We start from the raw sequence: 23,653 nt of genomic DNA, 5'->3' as shown, positions 1-23,653 counted from the left end.
TCTGGCGGCCGACCACGGCTCCGTTGTCACGGGGAGGAAGTCGCCTGGTACTCTGAACGGTTGGCCGTAGACCATCTCGGCCGCGGAGGCGCGGAGGCCCTCTTTGGGCGCGGTGCGCAATCCCAGGAGGACCCAGGGTAGTTTGTCGATCCAGCTGGTGTCGGCCAGGCTGGCGCGGACGGAGGCTTTCCAGGAACAATGAAAGCGCTCGCAGACCCCATTGGCCTGCGGGTGGTAGGCTGTTGTCCTATGCAACTTGGTGCCAAGGCCGGAGGTGATCTGGGGGCCTCTGTCCGAGGATATGTCGGTCGGCACGCCGAACCGGGCCACCCATGTCGAGACGAATGCTCGCGCGACGTCGGCCGTGGTGTTGGAGGCGAGGGGAACCGCCTCGGGCCATCTGGTGGTGCGGTCGACGATCGGGAGGTGTGAAACCGTGCGACGGTGGCAATGGGCCTACCAGATCGACGTGGACGTGGTCGAAACGCCTCTCTGGCACCGGGAAACACTCCAATGGCGCCTTGGTGTGCTGCTGGACCTTAGCGCGCTGACACGCCACGCATGTGTTGGTCCAGTCTCTCACATCCTTGTGGAGTCCAGGCCAGACGAACTTGGCGGACATGAGTTTCTGAGACGTACGCATCCCTGGATGTGAGGCGCCGTGGATGATGTCGAAAACTCGCTTGCGCCAGGCGGATGGGACGACCGGCCTAGGCGAGGGGACTGAGACGTCGCACAGGAGGATTGTGCCGGCTGCGTGGAAGTGGATGTCGGCCAGAGTGAGGCTGGTGGTTGACGTCCTGAGGGCCTGGATCTCCGCGTCGGCGGCCTGGTCTCTCGCCATACTGGCGTAGTCGACGCCCAGGTGCACTGCGTGGAGCGAGGGTCTTGAGGCAGTCGGCCACCAAATTGTCCTTGCCGGCGACGTGGCGGATGTCCGTGGTGAACTCAGATGAAGTTGAGTTGGCGCGCGGACCAGGGTTCGGTTACTTTGGAAATGGCGAAAGTGAGCGGCTTGTGGTCCACGAATGCGGTGAACGGCCGGCCTTCCAGGAGGAAACGGAAGTGCTGGATTGCCAGGAACAGGAGCTCTCTGTCGAACGTGCTGTAGGCCTGCTCGTTCTTGCACAGCTGTCGGCTGAAAAATGCCAGTGGCTGCCACGCGCCTTCGACCCACTGTTGCTGGACAGCGCCGACAGCGTAATCCGAGGCGTCCGTGGTGAGGGCGGTCTTGGCGCCCAGGATGGGGTGGGCCAGGGCGCTTTTGGTCTGGTGGAAGGCTGTCGCCATCTCGCTGGACCAGGTGAGTTGCTCTTTGCCCGTTTTGCCCCTGGTGGCTTCGGAGAGGGGGGCGCATGAGTGAGGCGGCCTTGGGCACGAAACGATGCTAGAAATTAACCATCCCCAAAAATTCCTGCAGCGCCTTGACCGAGGTGGGCTGGGGAAAGTCCGCCACCGCCTGAACCTTGGAAGGTAGGGGAATGGCTCCCCTTGGCGAGATTCTGTGGCCGAGAAAGTCAATTTGGGCTGCTCCGAACTGGCATTTGGCCGGGTTGACGATTAGCCCGTGTTGGCCGAGGCGCTGGAAGAGAGCGCAAATGCGCGATGTGCTCGGCCTTGCTGGTGCTGGCCACGAGGATATCATCCAGATAGACGAACAGGAAGCTCAGGTCCCGTAGGACGGAATCCATGAGCCGTTGGAAGGCCTGTGCGGCGTTCTTGAGCCCGAAGGGCATGCGCAGGAACTCGAACAGTCCGAAGGGGGTGATGACCGCCGTCTTCTGGACGTCTGCGTGGTGGACGGGGACCTGAAGGTAGCCGCGAATCAGGTCGACCTTGGAAAAGACGGACTTTCCTGCTAGGTGTGCCGAGAAGTCTTGGATGTGCGGAATGGGGTATCTATCGGGCGTGGTGGCGTCGTTGAGCCATCTGTAGTCGCCGCAGGGGCGCCAGCCACCACCCGGCTTGGGCACAATGTGGAGGGGGGACGACCAGGGGCTGTTCGAGCGGCGGATGATGCCCAGTTTCTCCATCGTGGCGAATTCTTCCTTGGCCACCGCCATCTTGGCTGGGTCCAGGCGTCTGGCTCGGGGGAACACTGGTGGTCCCGTAGTGGCGATGTGGTGCTCGACACCATGCTTGGCTGCCGCGGACGAGAAGGTCGGTTGTGAGCGCCTCGGGAAATCTGCGAGTAGGCGGGCGTAGTCGTCCTCCGCCGGGGCAGAGCAGGACCCGACGAGGGCCGGGCTGTTGCTCTGCTGGCAGGCCAGTGAAGCGAAAGTTGCTGCGTCGATCAGGCGCCTGTCACGGACGTCGACCAGGAGTCCGTGGGCGCAAAGAATATCGGCACCCAGCAAGGGATGTGCCACCGAGGCCGTCACGAAATCCCACGTAAATCACTGGCCGTTGAAACAAACCTCGGCCCATCGCTTTCCAAAAGTAGCGATGGCTGCACCATTTGCCGCCACGAGGGGTGGGCCGCTGCAGCCTGCCTGGATGTCGAGCTGGGAGGCAGGAATTATGCTGCATTGGGCTCCGGTGTCACAAAGGAATCTGCGCCCTGAAAGGGAGTCAGTTATGTACAGCAGTTTACCTGCGATGCCGATGGCCATCGTGGCGGCGGGGGTGCGGTCGAGCAGGCCTAGAGTGCGGCGCGGGGCTGGCGCGTTGGGCCGGGCGGCCATCTTGGTTTGATCGAAAGAGCAGGGTGCTCTGCAGCGTTGGGCCTTGTGGCCGAAACGCGCGTGGTAGTAGCATAGTTCTGCGGCCTGGCGTGGCGGCACGTGCTCGGTGGTGTCGGGGAGCCTCGCGGCTGCACAGCCGAGTTGGGCGACGGCGAAGACTTTGTCCGCGGCGGCTGCCAGTTGTACGCAGTCCGTGATCGGGGACCCCGCGAGGGCAGTTTGTACCTGCTGAGGAAGCAGGCTGAGGAAAAGGGCCCGAAACAAGAAGCACTGCGGTTCAGAGCCCAGGAGCGCAAGCATCCAGGTCGGGGTAGAGTCGCCGAGGCCTGGTAGTGAAAGAAGCCTACCGGACAGGCCGTAAGCCTGCAGCAAGCGGCCCTTAATGGTTGAGTACTTGCCGGTCTGTGGTGGGTTCCCCAGCAGGTCGAGAACTTCGGCGGCGGTGGAGCTTGCTAGTGCTGAGACTACATGGAGGTAACTTTCTTCATCGTCTTGAACCCTGCGAAGGGTGAATTGGGCCTCCGTGTGCACGAACCAAGCTGGTGCTTGGTGTTCCCAGAAGGTGGGGAGCTTCAAGGACGTGGCGCCGGCCGACATCAGGCTGCTGCTGGCTGCCGTCGGGTCGTTGCTGGCCTCTGTAGGGCTACGTGAGTCGGGGGCTTCGGCCGCCGACATTCGGGGTCACCAATGTGGGAGACTACAGTCTCCCGCATAAAGAAATAGGCAACACAGCGAGCTACAAGAAATAGGTCTTTACTCCAACTCTCACCATACAGTACTGAATTCGTAAAGCCCGCGAACCTGTGATGACTCACGGATTGGTCACCTGCTGGAACCCGATTGGTTTTCCTTCTCAGCAGCAGGCAAGTCTGAACATGCCTTATTCCTCTCAGCTTGCAACTGTCTTGCAGAGGGAGGGGAATACAGCAGTTAAAGGGGATTATACAGGTTTATCTACATACACAGTGTTTCCCCAATGTGGTAACGCCACACTGTGGTGAATAAGGTTGGTGAGCTACAAGCACAATTAGCTGTGGGGCACTATGATGTTGTGGCAATAACAAGCGTAGCTTAAAAATGGTGAGGACTGGGCACTTAATATTCACGGGTACAAGGTGTTCAGAAAAGATAGGGAAGGAAAAAAGGGAGGTGGGGTGGCAGTGCTGATTAAGGAAGACATTGTAATGTTGGAAAGGGAGGACGTTCTTCAGGGGACAAGGACAGAATCCATTTGGTTGGAGCAGAGGAACAAAAAGGGTATGATCACGCTATTGGGGTATTCTATAGGCCTCCAAATAGTGAGGGAGGTACAAGAGCAAATCTGCAGGGAAATCGCAGATATGCATGAGCTACAGAGTGGTGATATTGGGGGGACTTTAATTACCCAAATATCAATTGGGATAATGCTAGGGTAAAGGAAAAGGAGGGGGAGGAATTTCTGAAATGTGTTCAAGAGAATTTCCTTGACCAATATGTTCTTGGTCCAACTAGGAAGGAAGCATTGCTGGATCTGGTGCTGGAGAATGAGGTGGGCCAGGTCGACCAAGTGTCTGTGGGAGAACACTTGGGTACGAGTGATCATCATATAAGATTTAGATTAGCAATGGAGAGGAGCAAGGAACAATCTAGAATGGAACTTCTAAACTGGAATAGGGCTAACTTCAATGGGATGCAAAAGGATCTAGCCAGGGTAAAATGGAACCAAAGACTGACAGGAAAAACTCTAACGGAGCAATGGGTGATTTTGAGGAGATGTTCCAAGTACAGGCTAAGTACATTCCAACAAGAGGGAAGGGTAAGGGAACCAAAGCAAGGGCTCCTTGAATGACGAGGGAGATAGAGAAGATGATGAAACAAAAGAGAGGGTATCTAATGCATGACAGGTGAATTCTTCAAGGGAGAACCAGACCAAATACAATAAGTTGAGAGGGGATGTGATGATGAAAATAAGATTGGCAAAGAGAGAATGAGAGTGGAATGGTGGTTAACATAAAAGGGAACCCAAAAATATTCTACCGGCATGTAAACAAGGTAGTAAGAGGTGGGGTGAGGTCTATTAGAGACAAAGGAGGCGATATATGCTTAGAGGCGCAGGGCAAGGCTAGAATACTCTGAGTACTTTGTATCGGTGTTTACTTAGGAGGTGGATGCTGACAAAATATCGGTAGAAGTGGAAAAGTTAGAAGCAATGGAGGGGGTGAAAACCGATAGACAGGATGCACTAGAATGGCTGGAAATGCTTAGAATGGACAAGTCATAGAATCATAGAAAGTTACAGCACGGAAGGAGGCCATTTCGGCCCATCGTGTCCACGCCGGCCAACAAAGAGCTATCCAGCCTAACCCCACTGCCCAACTCTTGGTCTGTAGCCCTGCAGGTTATAGCATCCCAAGTGCACATCCAAGTACTTTTTAAATGTGGTTAGGGTTTCTGCCTCTACCACCCTTTCAGGCAGTGAGTTCCAGACCCCACAACCCTCTGGGTGAAGAAATTTCCCCTCAAATCCCCTCTAAACCTTCCACCAATTACTTTAAATCTGTGCCCCCTAGTTTTTGACCCCTCTGCTCAGGGAAATAGGTCATTTCTATCCACTTTATCTAGGCCCCTCAATTTTATATACCTCAATAAGGTCTCCCTTCAGCCTCCTCTGTTCCAAGGAAAACAAACCCAGCCTATCCAGTCTTTCCTCATTGCTAAGATTCTCTACTCCCGGCAGCATCCTTGTAAATCTCCTCTGTACCCTCTCTAGTGCAATCACATCTTTTCTGTAATGTGGTGACCAGAACTGCACACAGTACTCTAGCTGAGGCCTAACTAGTGTTTTATACAGTTGAAGCATAACCCCTCTGCTTTTGTATTCTATGCCACAGCTAATAAAGGCAAGCATTCCGTATGCCTTCTTAACCACCTTAGCCTGCTACCTTCAGGGATCTGTGGACATGCACTCCAAGGTCCCTTTGTTCTTCTACACTACTCGGTGTCCTACCATTTAATGTGTATTCCCTTTCCTTGTTAGCCCTCCCCAAATGCATTACCTCACACTTCTCCGGATTGAATTCCATTTGCCACTGTTCTGCCCACCTGACCAATTTATTGATACCTTCCTGCAGTCTACAGCTTCCTTCTTCAGTATCAACCACACAGCCAATTTTAATATCATCTGCCTGGTTCAGATGGCTTGCATCCTAGGTTGCTAAGGGAATTGGGGAAGGAGATAGCGGAAGGGTTTGCCATAATTTTCCAATCTTCCCTAGATGCGGGGGAGATGCCAGAGGATTGGAAAGTGGCAAATGTGACATAATTGTTCAAGAAAGGGTGTAAAGACAATCCTAGTAACTACAGGCTGGTCAGTTTAACATCAGTGGTGGGTAAAGTTTTAGAAACAATAATCAAGGAAAAAATTAACAGGCATTTGGAGAGGTTTAAGCTCATTAAGGAGAGCCAACTCGGGGTTGTAAAAGGCAGATCGTGTTTGATTAATCTAATTGAATTTTTTGATGAAGTAACAGAGGATTGATGAAGGGAATGCAATGGATGTTGTCTACATGGATTTTCGGAAGGCGTTTGACAAAGTACCACATAGAAGGCTGGTTAACAAAATTGAGGCTCGTGGAATAGGTGGGTCAGTGGCAGCTTGGAAGGAATTGGCTTAAGGACAGAAAACAGCGAGTTGTGGTAAATGGCTGTTTTTCAAACTGGAGGCTGGTAGACAGTGGTGTTCCCCAAGGGTCAGTGCTGGGGCCACAGAGAGATATAAAAATGACCTGGGAATTTCTAAATTTGCCGATGACATCAAACTTGGGGGTGTGGCAAACAGTGATATCATCAATCAACTGCAAAAGGACATAGAAAGGCTAGCAGAATGGGCAGATGGAATTTAATAGAGAAGTGTGAGGTGATGCATTTTGGCAGAAGGAACAGGGCGAGGCAATATACACTTAATGGCACAGTTTTAAAGAGTGTGCAGGGACAGAAGGACCTGGCAGTTAATGTGCATAGGTTCCTGAAGGTGGCAGGACATATTGAGAGTGGTTAGCAATGCATATGGGATCTTGGGCTTCATAAATAGAGGTATTGAGTACAAAAGTAGAGAAGTTATGCTGAACCTTTATAAAGCGATGGTCAGGCCACAACTGGAGTATTGTGTCCAAGTCTGGTCACCACACTTTAAGGATGTGAAGGCCCTGGAGAGATTTACCAGAATGGTTCTGGGGATGGGGGAATCTTAGCTACAAGGACAGGTTGGAGAAGCTGGATTTGTTTTCATTCGAGCAAAGGAGGTTGAGGGGTGATTTGATAGAGGTGTACAAGATGATGTCGAGTTTGGATAGACTAGATGGGGAAAGGCTAGGCGGGGAAAGGCTGTTCCCACTAGTTGATGGTACAAGGACTAGGGGACACAGATTTAAGGTTTTGGGCAAGAGATACTGGGGGGACATGAGGAAAAACTTTACACAGCGAGTGATGACCTGGAACTCACTGCCGACAGAAGTGGTGGAAGTAGACACTTAATGTTTTCAAGGGGAGACTGGATAGGCACTTGAGGGAAATAAACCTGCAGGGCTACAGAGATAGAGCAGGGGAATGGGGCTGACTGGAATGCACTACAGAGGGCCAGTGCGGACTCGATGGGCTGAATGTCCTCCTTCTGTGCCATTATGACTCGTGTTCTCTCCACAGATGCTGCCCGACCTACCGAGTGTGTCCAGTATTATCTATTGTTTTTAGTTTTCCAGCATCTGTAAATTTTTGTTTACATAGATGAGTGAGTCAGATTCCAGCGTATGTTAATGAAGTTGTGGAGTATCATAACAGGGATTGGTTTAGATCTGGACCCATTCCACTGTTTATCCATGCTCCCATAATGACCTAGATTCAAAAACTCAAAGCAAACTGATCAAATTTCAAATTTGCAACCACTGTCAAACGAGGAGCAGTCAAGTCTGAAGATGCAACTAGGGACATACAAAATGAGCGAGATAATGCATGTAGGCAGACCAGTGGCAGGTGAAATTCAAAATGAATAAACAAAGTGAAAAAAGGGGTGATACAAGTACATCATAAATTGTGTTGTAATAGCTGATGAAGTTCAAAGATATAGATATTCTCAGACTCAAGACATTCCTGGTCATGGTGGAGCAGGAAATGGCATGCTGAACTGTACAGCCAAATCAGAAAACTACAAGTCAGAAGATGCCATGTTCGAACAGTTCAGTGTGCTCACCAGACAAGTTTTGATATAAGGAAGACAGTTAAGCCCTGCAAATGGGGTAAAGCAGCCATGAGACTAATCCCTTCAGCCTTGAAATGAGGCAACCAGGGGACCAGATGTATATACAGGACCTTAAATAGTTAGAAAAAGTTAAATTTGCAATACTACATTAAATTAAACTGTGATTGTAGGACAAAAGGGCACAAGTTCAAACTGGCAAAAGACAAGTTTAGTTCTGTTGTCAGAAAGATCCTTACATAAAATGCAAATCAACACAGAGTGGAGTGCAATCAACTTAGTATCACTTAACAGTTGGATGCTGCAATGGAGGACACCAATTGCATAACCGCATTGCTAGCTTGCAGCTAGATGGGCCTCTTTAAACACAGTACAGCGGGGTTACGGGGATAGGGTGGGATATGTGTTGGTATAGGGGTTACGGGGATCGGGTGGGATATGTGTCGGTGCAGGCTCGATGGGCCGAAATGGCCTCTATCTGCACTGTGGGGTTTCTGTGATTCTGTGATCACCAAAAAGACCACACAGTTCACTATGCACCCATCTAACAATTACCTTTTGTTCTTTAGTGAGATGATCAACATGCAAAGAACAGCCTAAAGATTCACAACCTGCTGTGGCCCGACTCCAAAATCCACATCAGTCAAACCGGTTTCCTTTTCTCTGTTGATCCTGCAAATCAATGATATTCTTGGCATTTCCTTAAATTTGCACAGTTCTATTCCATAGTATTTACACAAATAGGCCATTTGGCCCAACAGGTCTATATCGGTGTTAATGCTCAATACGAGCCTCCTCCCATCTTACTTCCATCAACATATCCTATTCCTTTCTCCCTTACGTACTTATCTATCTTCCCCCTTAAATGTATCTATGCTATTCACTTCAACTACTCCTTGCGGTAGCAAGTTCCACATTCTAACTACAGTACTCTCTGGTTAAAGACGTTTCTGCTGAATTCCCCATTGGATTTATTGGTGACTATCATATTTATGTCCCCTAGTTTTGGATTCCCCATAAGTGGAAACATTTTCTCTACATCTACCCTAACGAACCCCTTCATAATTTTAAAGGCCTCTATCAGGTCACCTCTCAGCTTTCACCTTTCTGGAGAAAATCACCCCAGCTTGTTTAGTCTTTCCTGATGGCTATAACCTCAGTTCTGGTATCCTCCTTGTGAATCTTTTTTGTATTATCTCCAGTGCCTCTGAATCCTTTTTATAATATGGAGACCAGAACTGTGCCTAGTACTCAGTGTAGTCTAACCAAGGTCTTATACATGTTTAACTTCTCAGTTTTTCAGTTCTATCCCTCAGAAAATAAACCCTAGTGCTTTGTTTGGATTTTTATGGCTTTGTTAACCTGTATTGCTACTTTTAATGATTTGAGAATATGTACCCCTTGATCCTTTACCCCATTTAGATTCTTATTTTCCAAGGAGCAGATGACCTCCTTATTCCTCCTACCAAAATGCACCACCTTGCACTTATCTATATTGAAATTTATTTCCCCACACCCATTCTGCGAGTTGTGGCAACATCTTGTATTTTGTCAGTCTTCCTCGGTATTAATGATACCGTCCACACCTCCCCAACAAAAAAAAGTTCACTTTTTTTCATCTCCAGTCACCCATCTTCATCTATTCTGGAACTGAAACCTAAATGTGAAGGTAGCAGAGCTCAAATCAGAGCCCAAACAGCAACATATCTATAAAACTTTAGACAGAATATTTTAAATTGGACTTCCTAGTTAGCTGTGATGAGACAGAAGCAGAATCTTTTGTCGTTGGGGGGGGGGGGGGGGAAACAAACATAAAGCTGTCGAAAGATGGCCATCAGTTTATGAGGAATCAGTTAGTTTTGGTGTTCTTGCCTGATCGGGAGCTAATCAGGTCAACTTGGGAGTCATAGCAGACATTTAGAATGACTTCTGTTTTAGTCAGAGCAAATGACAACAGAAAACCAAGAAATTGTCCACACCTTATATTTCATCATGATTATAAATATTATTCCGGTTGCCTAAATATTGAGCGAGAACTTCTGATCCAGAGGAAACGCATCCTTTAGAGGCCCAGAAGGACTGTACGAAAAGTGTGTTTGGGTGTGAGAGTTCTTAAATTGTTATTTCTCTTTAAATCATTCTTGCTAAGATTGCTTAAGCAGTTTAAGGGGAAAAGTTAAATATTTGGGATTCTGTTGGTTTAAGAGTAAAACAAGGTTACACTGCAGTAGGAGTAAATTGGCACAGCAGGCAGTGGAAACCAGTTTTCTAACCAATCAGCAGGGGTGACTCATTTGGCTGTAAACAAACAGTATAAAAAGACCAGTCCTAGTGCAAGCAAGCACTGAGTGCGAGTCATCAAAGCATGCTGTGAGTTTGGGGAAGTGTGAGTTAGGGTAAGTGGGGTGTTAGGTGCTCTTTTCAAACTTTAACTCTGTGGGTTGCAGTTAATAAGGCCTTTCTGGTGCAGAGTGACTGTTGGTAAACCATTTAACTGGTGTGACTGGAGGGATTGATTTAATTTAAATCCAATTAATTAAAGGGGATACTAGCATCTAAAATCAGGCAGAGGGTGTCCATAACTAACAATAAAAAAATTAATTAATTACATAGAATGGAGGTGATGTGTTACTGTTGCGAGATGTGGGAGCCGGTGAACCCCATTGAGGCTCACGGTGATTACGTCTGTGACAAGTGTCTGCTGCTACAGGAACTCCAGCTCCGTGTTGATGAGCTGGAGTCTGAGCTTCAGACACTGCAACACATCAGGGAGGGGGAGAAGTACCTGGACTCTATCAGGAGGTGGTCACACCTATGAAGTTAAGTAATTCAGATGTAGCCCATGGTCAGGGACAGGACGGTGTAAGTACGAGTGAGGCAGGTACAGGGATCCAGGAGGTAGAGCTGGAGGAGCTGCAGCCCTTGCTCTTGTCCAACAGGTTCGAGGTTCTTAGAGCAGGGACTGCAGGGAGGATGAGCAACCTGGCCACAGCACCGTGGAACAGGGGGCCATTCAAGAGGGGGGAGTAAATAGAAATGTTGTCGTGGTAGGGGATAGTATTATTAGGGGGATAGATAGAGTTCTCTGCAGCCGAGAACAAGAGTCCCGAAGGCTGTGTTGCCTACCCGGTGCCAGGGTTAAGGACATCTCCTCTGGGCTGGAAAGAAACTTGCAGTGGGAGGGGGTGGATCCAGTTGTCGTGGTCCATGTTGGTACAAACGACGTAGATAGGACTAAGAAGCCGGTTCTGTTAAAGGAGTATGAGCAGCTAGGGGTCAAATTAAAACAGAACCTCAAGGGTAATAATCTCTGGATTATTACCTGAGCCACGAGCGAATTTGGCTAGGACAAATAAAATTAGAGAGTTAAATGCGTGGCTCAAAGACTGCTGTGGGAGAAATGGGTTTTGCTTCCTGGGACACTGGCACCAGTACTGGGGCAGGAGGGAGCTGTTCCGTTGGGACGGGCTTCACTTGGCCAGTGCTGGGACTAGAGTCCTGGCGCATCATATAACTAGGGCTGTAGAGAGGGCTTTAAACTAACTAGTGGGGGGGCGGTTCCCAGAGAGCAAATAATAAAAATGACAACAGAGAAGGTCATAGACTTAGGTAGCAGTGGGGAAATTAAAAACCAGAGCATGTCAGGAAGGGGCAGAAGGTATGGAGTAAAAGTAATAAAAAGGGCAAAAGCAGGAACTAAGTGTCACAAAACATTTGAAAGTTCTCTATCTGAATGCACGCAGCATTCGTAACAAAATAGACGAGTTAATGGCACAAATAACTACATATGGGTATGATCTTGTGGCCATTACAGAAACATGGCTGCAGGATGACAATGCCTGGGAATTAAACATACCAGGTTATTTAACGATCAGGAAGGACAGGCAGGAAGGAAGGGGAGGTGGGGTGGCTATGTTAATAAAGGAAGGAATCACTAATACAGAGAAATGATATTGGTCAAAAGATCAGGATAATGAAACAGTTTGGGTGGAGGTAAGGAATAATAAGGGAAAAAAAACTGGTGGGCGCAGTCTATAGGCCTCCGAACAGTGGCAACTCTGTTGGACGGAGTATCAATCAGGAAATAGTTGAGGCTTGTAATAAGGGAACATCTATAATTATGGGGGATTTTAACTATCATATTAATTGGACAAATTAAATTGGGCAGGGCTGCCTTGAGGATGAGTTCATTGAGTGTATTAGGGATGGGTTTCTTGAGCAGTATGTAACTGAACCGACCAGGGGGCAAGCAACCTTAGATCTGGTCCTGTGTAACGAGACAGGATTAATTAAAAATGTCCTAGTAAAGGATCCCCTTGGAATGAGTGACCATAACATGGTTGAATTCCATATTCAATTAGAGGGTGAGAAGGTTGGATCTCAAACAAGCGTGCTAAGCTTGAATAAAGGAGACTATGAAGGTATGAGAGCGGAATTGAGTAGAGTGGATTGGGAAAATAGATTAAAGGGTAAGACGATACATGATCAGTGGTGTACATTTAAGGAGTTATTTTACAACTTCCAAAAAATATATATTCCACTGAGAAGAAAAGGGTGTAAAAGAAAAGACAGCCATCCGTGGCTAAGTAAAGAAATTAAGGATAGTATTCGACTAAAAACAAGGGCATATAAGGTAGCCAAATCTAGTGGGAGGATAGAGGATTGGGAAAACTTTAAAAGACAGCAAAAAATAACAAAAAGATTAAGAAAGGGAAGATAGATTATGAAAGTAAATTAGCAAAAAATATAAAAACAGATAGTAAGAGTTTTTATAGTTATATAAAAAGAAAAAGGGTGGCGAAAGTTAATGTTGGTCCCTTAGAGGATGGGACCGGGAAATTAATGGTGGGAAATATGGAGATGGCAAAAACACTGAATGAATATTTTGTATCAGTCTTTACAGTAGAGGACACTAAGAATATCCCAACACTGGACAAACAGGGGGCTATAGGGGGAGGAGCTAAACACGATCAAAATCACTAAGGAAGTGGTACTCGGTAAAATAATGGGACTCAAGGCGGATAAATCACCTGGACCTGATGGCTTACATCCTAGGGTCTTGAGGGAAGTGGCGGTAGGGATTGTGGATGCATTGGTAATAATTTTCCAAAACTCCCTGGACTCGGCAAAGGTCCCAGCAGACTGGAAAACTGCTAATGTAACACCCTTATTTAAAAAGGGCAGTAGACAGAAGGCTGGAAACTATAGACCGGTTAACCGAACATCTGTGGTAGGTAAAATTTTGGAGTCCATTATTAAGGAGACAGTAACAGGACATTTCGATAATCATAATTTAATAGGACAAAGTCAGCATGGTTTTATGAAGGGGAAGTCATGTTTGACAAATTTGCTGGAGTTCTTTGAGGAAGTAACATATAGGGTGGATAAAGGGGAACCAGTGGACGTAGTGTATTTAGACTTCCAAAAGGCATTTGACAAGGTGCCACACAAAAGATTATTGCTTAAGATAAAAAATCACGGGATGGGGAGTAATATTCTGGCATTGGTAGAGGATTGGCTATCTAACAGAAGGCAGAGTGTTGGGATAAATGGTTCATTCTCAGACTGGCAATCAGTAACTAGTGGTGTTCCGCAGGGGTCAGTGCTGGGTCCCCAACTCTTTACAATCTATATTAACGATTTGGAGGAGGGGACCAAGTGTAACATATCAAAGTTTGCAGATGATACTAAGATGGGAGGGAAAGTAGTGAGTGAGGAGGACATAAAAAACCTGCAAGGGGACATAGAAAGGCTAAGTAAGTGGGCAGAGATTTGGCAGATGGAATACAATACTGGAACGTGTGAGGTTATGCACTTTGGCAGGAAAAATCGTAGAGCAAGTTATTATCTTAATGGCAAGAAACTGGAAAATACTGAAGTACAAAGGGATCTGGGGGTCCTGGTGCACCAAACTCAAAAGGTTAGTATGTAGGTGCAGCAAGTGATTAAGAAGGCCAATGGAATGTTGGCTTTCATTGCTAGGGGGATAGAATATAAAAATAGGGAGGTATTGCTTCAGTTGTACAAGGTATTGGTGAGACCGCACCTGGAATACTGCATACAGTTTTGGTGTCCATACTTAAGAAAAGACATACTTGCTCTCGAGTCAGTACAAAGAAGGTTCACTCGGTTAATCCCGGGGATGAGGGGATGGACATATGAGGAGAGGTTGAGTAGATTGGGACTCTACTCATTGGAGTTCAGAAGAATGAGAGGCGATCTTATTGAAACATAAGATTGTGAAGGGGTTGCATCAGGTGGGTGCGGGGAGGATGTTCCCGATGATGGGTGAAACTAGAACTAGGGGGCATAGTCTTAGAATAAGGGGCTGCTCTTTCAAAACCGAGATGAGGAGGAACTACTTCACTCAGAGGGTGGTAGGTCCATGGAATATGCTGCCCCAAAAAGCTGTAGAAGCTACATCATTACATAAATTTAAAACAGAAATAGACAGTTTCCTAGAAGTAAAGGGAATTAAGGGTTATGGGGAGCGGGCAGGAATTTGGACATGAATCTAGGTTCGGATTGGACATGGCCCTGTGGGTAGCGGAGCGGGCCCAGGGGCCGTGTAGCCTGATCCTGCTGCTATTTCGTGTGTCTAATTCTGTTAGATTGAGGAGATGGTTCTGTGATAATAGATTGGCGGTTAGGATCAGATCAGCCATGATCTTATTGAATGGCGGAGCAGGCTCGAGGGGCCGATTGGCCTACTCCTGCTCCTATTTCTTATGTTCTTATGTACAAGTTTTTTCCCCTGTATCTCCAGTTTCCTGAGCTAACTGCCCACTTCCACACTGAGGCATCAAAAAAAGCAGTGCGGTGTCATTTGTCCACCTCACATTCCAGAGATTCAGCTCAAAAGTTATTGAAATTGATTTAAAAGATTCAGCACTCTTTGCGTGTCAAGTATTGTACTGTTAATTTCTGGTATTACTAATCCTTCAGAAGGTTGAAAGTTTCAGTTCAGAGAAGACAGAGGTTTGTTTACAGAAAGTACACTTTTGCTTAGCTTTAAATCATGTTCAAGTTTTCTCCCAAAAATCTGACTTGCAACACCAGGTTTCATCTCTGGATCAGAAGTTGGAGTAGAAGTTGTAAGAGATAAATTGGAAGGAGGGAAGAGTCAAAGTAGTTTGAGCTTATGTTCAATATGTTTATTTAATCTAACTAATCACCTGATTGAGTTTCTGTGGCTACAAATCGCTCACCTCCCTACATTCATTTGCTGTTCCACTGCTTTCCAAACTCTCCACAACTATTCAATTTTTTGTGAAGCAAGGCTGAAACTATGAACTCTAAGCTTCCTCTGCTAAAACTACAAATCCTGGCGATTTCAGTGTTCGGCATCAGTATTAATACTACTACCTCTCCCTCTAGCAGAAGAGCCCAACAGTGGGGAAACACCGTGCATAAATTAGGGTGAGGCAAAGAAAAGGTGTTGGAAATTAGCTGAATAACTCTGCTTCTCTTCAGACTAGCAAGAACATCCTTTGCTATCTTGAATGACCTTGAGCAACTTGATTAGCCTACGCAGACTAGTCCAGTAATTCAGCTAATCTCGTACCTTTTCCTTGCATCCGATACCAATGTCTACACTGTTAGTTTCCCCACTGTTGCACTCTTCTGCTCGAGGCAGATAAAGCATGTGGACAAAATATTCTGCCACAAATTGCATTCAAGCAACCATTTGATAAGTCAGCCGTGTCAGACCATCATTTTTGTGAATTCTTCACTTTCCTTCCCCAGTCTAAAAATTATTTATACTCTTCTGATCATTGTGAAGCAACTGACTTATTCTAGTCAGCATGTAAAGTTTTATATATCTCTCTCCCTCCCCTTCTATTGAAAGTGGTACTGCATTTTGGTTCAATCATGCTTGCTTTTCTGCTGTGCCTCGTAAATATTCTGCCCATCCCAGCTGGCATCTTGGTCAATCCCAAGCCAACTTTATATCCGTTTGCAATCTACTGCCAAGTAAAACTTTATTGAAAAGCACATCAACTGCTGTGTTCCTGCAGCTGCTCATGATCCCTCGCCAAATCTGTCTCACCTAATTTCTCTAAGTGCTCCTGTCCATTGTTCCATTTTACTCCACAATCACCTGCATCAACTTCCATCTCCACCAGGTTTGTTATTCTTATTCTCAGGGTGTATGCCCCCAAAGTTACTCTTATCCTTTGCAGTGTTTACTAGCCATCTTGGAAATGTATTCATCTTCCCCTTATCCCCAGTAGCAAGAATCTATCTCCCATCTCCATCCTAAGTAATGCCCTATTACTCTTACATCAGTAGCTTCTAAAGAAATGGACGCTGCTGATAAAAAGAGATGAATAATTTGGCTGACTTCATGGCTACAACTATTCACATTCAAAGGATGATATTGTTGCCTACATTATGCATCACAGTCTGCTCTTGCATCTTTTAGTGAATCATTTGGCTCCACCTACTTCACCTCCAAAGCTGACAGGGGCTTTCTGTATATTTCTAAACCATTTACATGGCCTTCCAAAGTTATGCTCATGGGTGATTAGTTTCCTCTGAAATCGCCATGTTGTAATTGATGGTTCAGTCCTCATTCATTTTCCATTAATTGAGGTTCCTATGCAAAAGGTATTCGGACCATCTCCATTCAGCCCCTGGAAAGTACAGGTCCATGCCACAAAACTGCCCAAACACAGCATGGGCTCAAGGCCTCAGATTGGCAGTTATGAAAAATGGTACACTGGTGTTGATGCACCACTTTGACAAAATATAGGGAACTTTACTCTGCAACTAACAGCATAATATTTAACCAGGGAGTGCATGATACTAATACTGACTGCCCAAAACAAAGTGGAGATTTGAGTTTCTATTTGAGGTCCCATTAAAACAAGTCTCTTTCCCCCACCACAACTCAACCTTGTCCTTTCTTTTGCTGATGATCCCACTCAACAATTTAGGAATTGGATTGAGATTGCCCAAACTCATTTCACATAGGAGTCCAAAGATTTAAAGTCAACGTCAAACCAACAAATCTTGACTTATTTTCCCCCCTCTCTGCCTAGCCAAATAGAGAATCAATATAACATTATAAAATTGAGAGTCTGTTCCACATATCTACTCATATTGCAACCTTCAACTCGAGATTCACTTTGCTTGGGGTCATTATTCAAGTTGAATAGCTTGCTTACTATATGATGTATGCAAAAACCTGAACCGTATCTCTTTCAATATTTATTTCTCCAAACAAAGCAAGTTTAGGTCATTAAGTTTCTCCATATATTATAGCTTCTCATCAATCGCTTCTGAACCTTCCCGAATGCCCCATTGAAGTTGGAATACCTAAAATTGTATACAATATTCCAAATGTGGCTTCAAGTGATCTGATGAGTTTTAACTGCTTCACAATGATCAGAAGCTCTCAGTATATGTTCAATAATCACACCCAAATCCTCTCTTTTCTCTCTGACCTAATTTGAAAGAGGAGTTGCAGCACATGTTACACATTAATCAGAGATCTAAGCCACTTATTGCTTATGTATCCCATTTAAACAAAACCTACTTAAGTTGTCCTGCTGAAGGGCTCTTTGTGGAATGCCCACGAGCTAGTGCTAGTGAGTATTCTCGTGTCCAGGCAGGAACCAGGAATGGCTCAATTTTAATGAACTCAACAATAAAAGCAAAAGGGAGAAATAGCAGTCACTTTCCATTAAACAAAACACTGCAAAATTGAGTAAACATCAGAGAATGTAGGGAGAAAAGGAAAGATAGATAAATACATCATGGAGAGATTGAGAATTTTTTTTCACAAAATTCAGTAGATCGAGTCAACAGCACAACAAATTACAGGAAACTTTGGTTTATCCGGAGGTTATATGTCCGGAATACTCGATCTAACGGCAAAAATCAGGAGCCATTTTCTGTATGTTTTTTTAATTCGCGTTGCTTTCCCCCCCCCCCCCCAGTCAAGCACTGCAAGGTCTGTAGCTACAGCAACAGCTTCAGCTACAGACGCTTGCAGCTGCAGCCGACTGTTTTGAAGCTGTTGCTAAGCAACAGGGTTTGTTGATTCACACGGAGCTTCTCAGTTTCGTATGTTTAAACATTAACTCTGGTATGTCCGGCACTTTTGATGTTACGGCACCAGCTCGGTCCTGTATATCAAAGTTTCCTGTATATGTTGTCTGTGGGAAGAAAGAAACCGTCATTAAATGACCAATGCTTTCTGTTTTTGTAATCTATTCTATCCAGCACTGAACACAACTCTATGGAATTAGCTTGACAAATACGCAATTAATAAATTCCACAAAGAGCCCTTCAGCAGGACAACTTAAGTAGGTTTTGTTTAAATGGGATACAGAAGCAATAAGTGGCTTAGATTTCAAGTTGGATGGACAACTATTGATGGAACAAAATCACTTGGAGAATGTGTTGATATCCAACAGCATAGAGTTTTAAACCTGTACATGTCAATTCAGCATTGGATATACTTGTATGGCACTGGCCCAATTAAATAATTGAAAATGGTGCTAGAGATCTATGTACTGTATTAGTTAACGTAACAATGAAATTGTCAGCATGTAGCAATGATGCCAATTGTTTGAAAGCAACCCAACCAGAAACCAAATTTTTAAATTATTTTCCAAAGAAGGATTAGAAAAAAAGATTAGTTACAATGATTGAATTTTTAAAAATTCATTCACGGGATGTGGGAGTCACTGGCAAGACCAGTATTTATTGCCCATCCCTAACTGCCCTAGAGGAGATGGTGGTGAGCCGCCTTATTGAACCGCTGCAGTGTGTGGTGAAGGTATTCCCACAGTGCTGTTAGGGAGGGAGTTCCAGGGTTTTGACCGAGCAACGATGAAGGATAGGCGATATGCTTCTAAGTCAGGATGGTGTGCGACTTAGAGGGGAACTTGGGGGTGACGGTGTCCCCATGTGCCTGCTGCCCTTGTCCTTCTAGGTGGTAGAGGTCACGAGTTTGGGAAGTGTTTTCAAAGAAGCCTTGGAGAGTTGCTACAATGCATCTTGCAGATGGTACACACTGCAGCCACGGTCGTGGAGGGAATGAATGTTTAAGGTGGTGGAAGGGGTACCAATCAAGCAGGCTGCTTTGTCCTGGATGGTGTCCAGGCAAGTGGAGATTATTTCATCACACTCAATTTGTGCCTTGTAGATGGTGGAAAGGCTTTGGGGAGTCACTCACCGCAGAATACACAGCCTCTGACCTGCTCTTGTAGCCACAATATTTGTGTGGTTGGTCCAGTTAAGTTTGTGACCCACCCCCCCCCCGGACAACAATGTTTATGGTGGGGGAATTAGACAATGGTAATGCCATGGAATATCAAGGGGAGATGGTTATACTCTCTTGTTGGAGATGGTCATTGCCTGGCACAAATGTTACTTGCCACTTATCAGCCCAAGCCTGAATGTTGTCCAGGACTTGCTGCATATGGGCACGGACTGTTTCATTATCCGAGGAGTTGCGAATTAAATTGAACAATGTGCAATCATCAGCCAACATCCCCACTTCTGACCTTATGATAGAGGGAAGGTCAGTGATGAAGCAGCTGAAGATGGTTGGGTCTAGGATACTGCCTGGAAGAATTCCTACAGTGATGTAAAGAGTAGTTTTTATCCTGGTTTATCAATATTCATTCCCAAGCGACCCATTTTATCTTTGCTATATCCCCAATTGTTGGATTTTCTTCCCCAATGAAAATGTGGGCCACATGTCAGAGCCGGAACCCTCTTTAAATGGAAGGATTAGTGAAATAGGAGCTTGAAATAAGTCCCTTAGTTTGTGCAGGTTGCAAAATGTTTAATGCAATCAACATTTGGAAGGAATGGAAAGCAATGTTGGCGAGTAGGATAGCAGTGGCACTGAAGAGGGATAGCAAGATTAATGAGATAGCATAGGGAATTAAGGGAGAATCCACATTTGCAAAAAAAACTAATGGAATATTCACTTGCGCAATACATGGACAGTTCTTCTGACGGGTAGCAGGTGTTGATTTGTTGGCCACAAGTAAACGTTGAAGATACAGAGAAGGGGGAGATAAGTTAGTTTGAACACACTTGGGGTCCCCAACCATTGGAAGAGAAAGAGGATGAAACAATTCATATTTAAATGTCTTTAATGTAGAAAGCATCCCATGGTGTTTTACAAAAGCAGGTGAAAGAAATAAATAATAACAGGTGCCAATCATGGGGGGTCAGTTTAGGAGGAGTGGCTGAAAGCTTAGTAAAAATACTGAGTTTTGAGCAGAAGAGTTTCGGGAGGGAGTTCCAGGAAGAAAACAAGAGGAATAAGGCTTGAGGTTGCAGAGAAGCGAGGCCATGGAGCAATCAGAGGATGAGGATTTTTAATTTAATGCATTGAGAGATTGGATATCAATGCAAGGATAAGGTGATGGATGAGTGGGACAGGATACGAGGAGCTGATTTTTGGACCAAATGGTGTCCAGGAATGGTGGACGGTGACAAGCGAGAGACCCTAGTGAAGAGCAGATTAAAGAAGTAAAAGTCTAGTGGTGACAAAAGCATGGGTGAGGAAAATAGATGTAAAGTTGTGTGTTCCAGGATACTGCTAGTACCTGGTAATGAGTCCTAGAAAATCTTTGGGTGTACATAAATGGTGAGTCAGATGGTACCAGTTAAGTCTTTGGGACGACTTCCTCTGGATATTTCGGCTTCTGTATTTTGGCACACTCAGTATTCTAGCCCTACTCTTCAGTAATGACCCAATATTATACATTGGGTAAGAAAAGGAGAATATCTGGGATCTAATTATCATTAAAACAAAAATGCTTAAGAGTCTGCTAAAATAATAGACTTCAAAAGAACATAAAATTATTATTTTTTTTTTTTTTTTTTAAAAAAGGTTAACTGGTACAGTATGATAAAGATATGTAGGAGACTGGGAAGTAATGTTGGCGAAGATACAATCAAACCTCATTCTGGCTAGATTAAAAAGGGCCACAGAGACGAGTGTGGTTAAACAGGGATGTGAATATTTGCATTAGAGATAAGCACAAGGCTTTTGAAATGTGCAAAAGTTGGAACGAGTCCATGAGGTCAATGAAGAAAAAACAAAAACTAGCGAAATAAGTAATGAAAACACAAGAGCATTCATTCCCCAAATAGGTACAAAGTAAACAAAGAATGAAAAACTATTGATCACTTATAAAGGAGTTATGTATTAAGCAAATAATGGATGATTATAAAAAAAGACACTTAAAATAGACCACTATGTGAGCCAGAAGTTTGCATCCATGAATCTTGACTGATATTACTGCTGCTGACATAATTCAAGAGTGATTCCCAAAGATTGAAAAGCAGCTGAATATGTATTGTAGGGAAATCTGAACTGATTGACTGATCTAGTAAATCCTTCGGGAAAAAAAAAATCACACTTAAAAAAAAAGACTAAGCCCCAATTCAGAAAAGCTTTGTCCTATTTTCAAAGTGCAAAGTCTATAAGATCAGATAAAGCTGGTCATCGTTCGTAATTTCAATTTTAAAACATTAGAACATAAAGACAAACAAGTTAATTCAACTTGAGTTAGCATATTTTAAAATGAACAGAAAACAAATACAAGAGAGTTTTTCTTATGTTACCTTTTATGTTTAAGCATTACAGTGGCATGCCAACACAGATTCCCAATCTTACTCATGTCATCTGGGGTTGGGTCAGAAATGGAGGCTAGGTACTACACCAGGTGCTTGCACATTTGCACAATGGCAGTGGCCACAACCAAGCCCCAGGACAAGTTAGCTTATCTACTCCCTCACAGTTGGGTAGTTGCGATTACCTTGGGGAGGGATTAAAAAAGAAAAAAAATGCAGATCTTTGAAATTTTCAATTATTTTAGAAAGAACGTACTCTTCTCGCTTTCCCCCTCAACCCCAACGTGCATCAACTTCCCCAGTGCCACTAAACTAGCTGCTTGGCAGTGCAAGTTCAGTTACCCTCCTTTTTCTAACCCCCTCCTCTTTAAAGGATCCTCAGCTGCAGTCAAAGCATGATGATTTGGGACACATTTTTATGACTAACTTGTGGGTATAGAGCCTCAAGGATTCCAAACTTAACGTACTTGATGTGTTCGGAGCCACAGGTATAATTTCTTGCAGAACCTAAGTGCTGCTTGTTTTCACTTCCGATACTTCTATCTTTCCCCTTTAAGGCGCTGCTGCAGGCCCTTCATATTTAGCCACGCCGATTTCCTGCTTTCAGATCAGCAAACTGCCTATGGTGTGGGGGGGCGGTGCATTCTGCACTGCATCATAAGAGCTCCGAACCAAAATGGATCAGATCCCCCAATGACTCCTCCAGGTAGCGGCCGTGTACACCCCACCCACCACCCTCCCAAAATACAGCCATCACCAAAATCACCCCCTATTAGTCCGAAAATAGTGAAGGCGCATGCCACAGTTGTATCTATTTCTACAGACAATAGCACCACGCGGTTGAAATGCCAGAGAACGCAAACAATGAGCAAAGGAGCCTCCCAATCAATTTTCCCTTCTTCCACAGATGACCCAAATGAGACTGACAAACTGCCATAAGCTTGTATATGAACTGACTTATTTGCTTTGCAGCCAGCACTTGTTAAACTTTTTCGCCTTGCAGTATTGCACTTGATTTTTGAGCATGAAAGTACTTCACTATCCTTTGTAGAATTCAGGTTTTTAATCTGTTGACTTGAGAAAGTTTCTTTAATCTAATTTTGAGCCATTAAAATCTACAACTAGGATTTCCACTTCAGTCTCAAAAATGAAGCTGTGATGCGTCACTGTTGTGGGTTAAATTATGTTTTGATTCCGTTAAATATATGGAATTAGAGAAAAAGTTTTGCAGATATGAAAACAATGTTTTGAAAATAGGAAAAAAAGTGCTATACTTAATAAGATTAACTTTTCAAAAACTCAATTGTAGGAGTTTAATAGAATTGACAAAAGAAGAAACAAAATAAATTTAATAAATGAAAGTTAGCTCTAGATCTTCCAGGACTGCAGATAGTTGCAGTTCTATTTAGAGATCATCTAATTTACACTCAATTAAATTTATTACAAAACAATTGTTGCTTTTTTTAAAAACATATTTACGACTAGTGGTTGTAACGCTCAAAATTAGATTAAGGAAACTTATTCAAGCCAACAGAAAACCAATAAAATCTGAATTCTGCCAAGGATAAAGAAATATTTTCTCTGCTCATAAAAAAATCAAATGTGATACTATGGGGGAAAACCAAGTGCAACCTGCTAAGCAAATTACATGCATTTAAAAGACAGTTAATAACCAGCTTCCTAATTATTCATTTAGAACACACAGCTCCAGGAATTAGAATATGCAATTGCACCGACTGCTCACTGCAAAGTCTTCATGGACAATACTTATAAATTTAGTGTAACATTTTACTACAGAAATGCTTAAGGAATATTTTTTTAATGCAGTGGATTATTTGAAGCTTAATTTGAGAAGTCTATTGTGACAAATCCAGGAGCATCAGGAGTGCACAAAAACAGCTTGTGCTAAAATGATTTCTGCTCCAGGTCACAATTTAATGATGTTGCAAAGAAGATGCTCATTAAAGGCATCCATGCTAACTGTTTCCATCAAGGCCCCATGAGTTGATGGTACAAAGAAAAGTTTTTTTTCAAAAAATAAAAATCCTTCTGGCACATTGGCAGACGCTGTACTGCAGTAAAAGGCAAATGATCTTCAACGTTGGCACTGTCAATGGTTTCAGTACAT

General features: G+C 44.7%; 1 protein-coding gene across 2 annotated transcripts in view; it reads right to left on the bottom strand.

Annotated features, from left to right (window-relative positions):
* Positions 1–23,653, bottom strand: part of smap1 (small ArfGAP 1) — a 313,504-nt gene that overhangs the window by 216,427 nt on the left and 73,424 nt on the right. The gene's annotated exons all lie outside the window — the stretch shown is intronic.

The sequence above is a fragment of the Somniosus microcephalus genome, chromosome 9 (assembly GCF_052327205.1).
Source record: "Somniosus microcephalus isolate GS21.2 chromosome 9, FLI_Smic_1.0, whole genome shotgun sequence".
NCBI lineage: Eukaryota > Metazoa > Chordata > Chondrichthyes > Squaliformes > Somniosidae > Somniosus > Somniosus microcephalus.
Note: the sequence above shows the minus strand (reverse complement) of the source record. Positions and strands in the feature narration are given on the sequence as shown.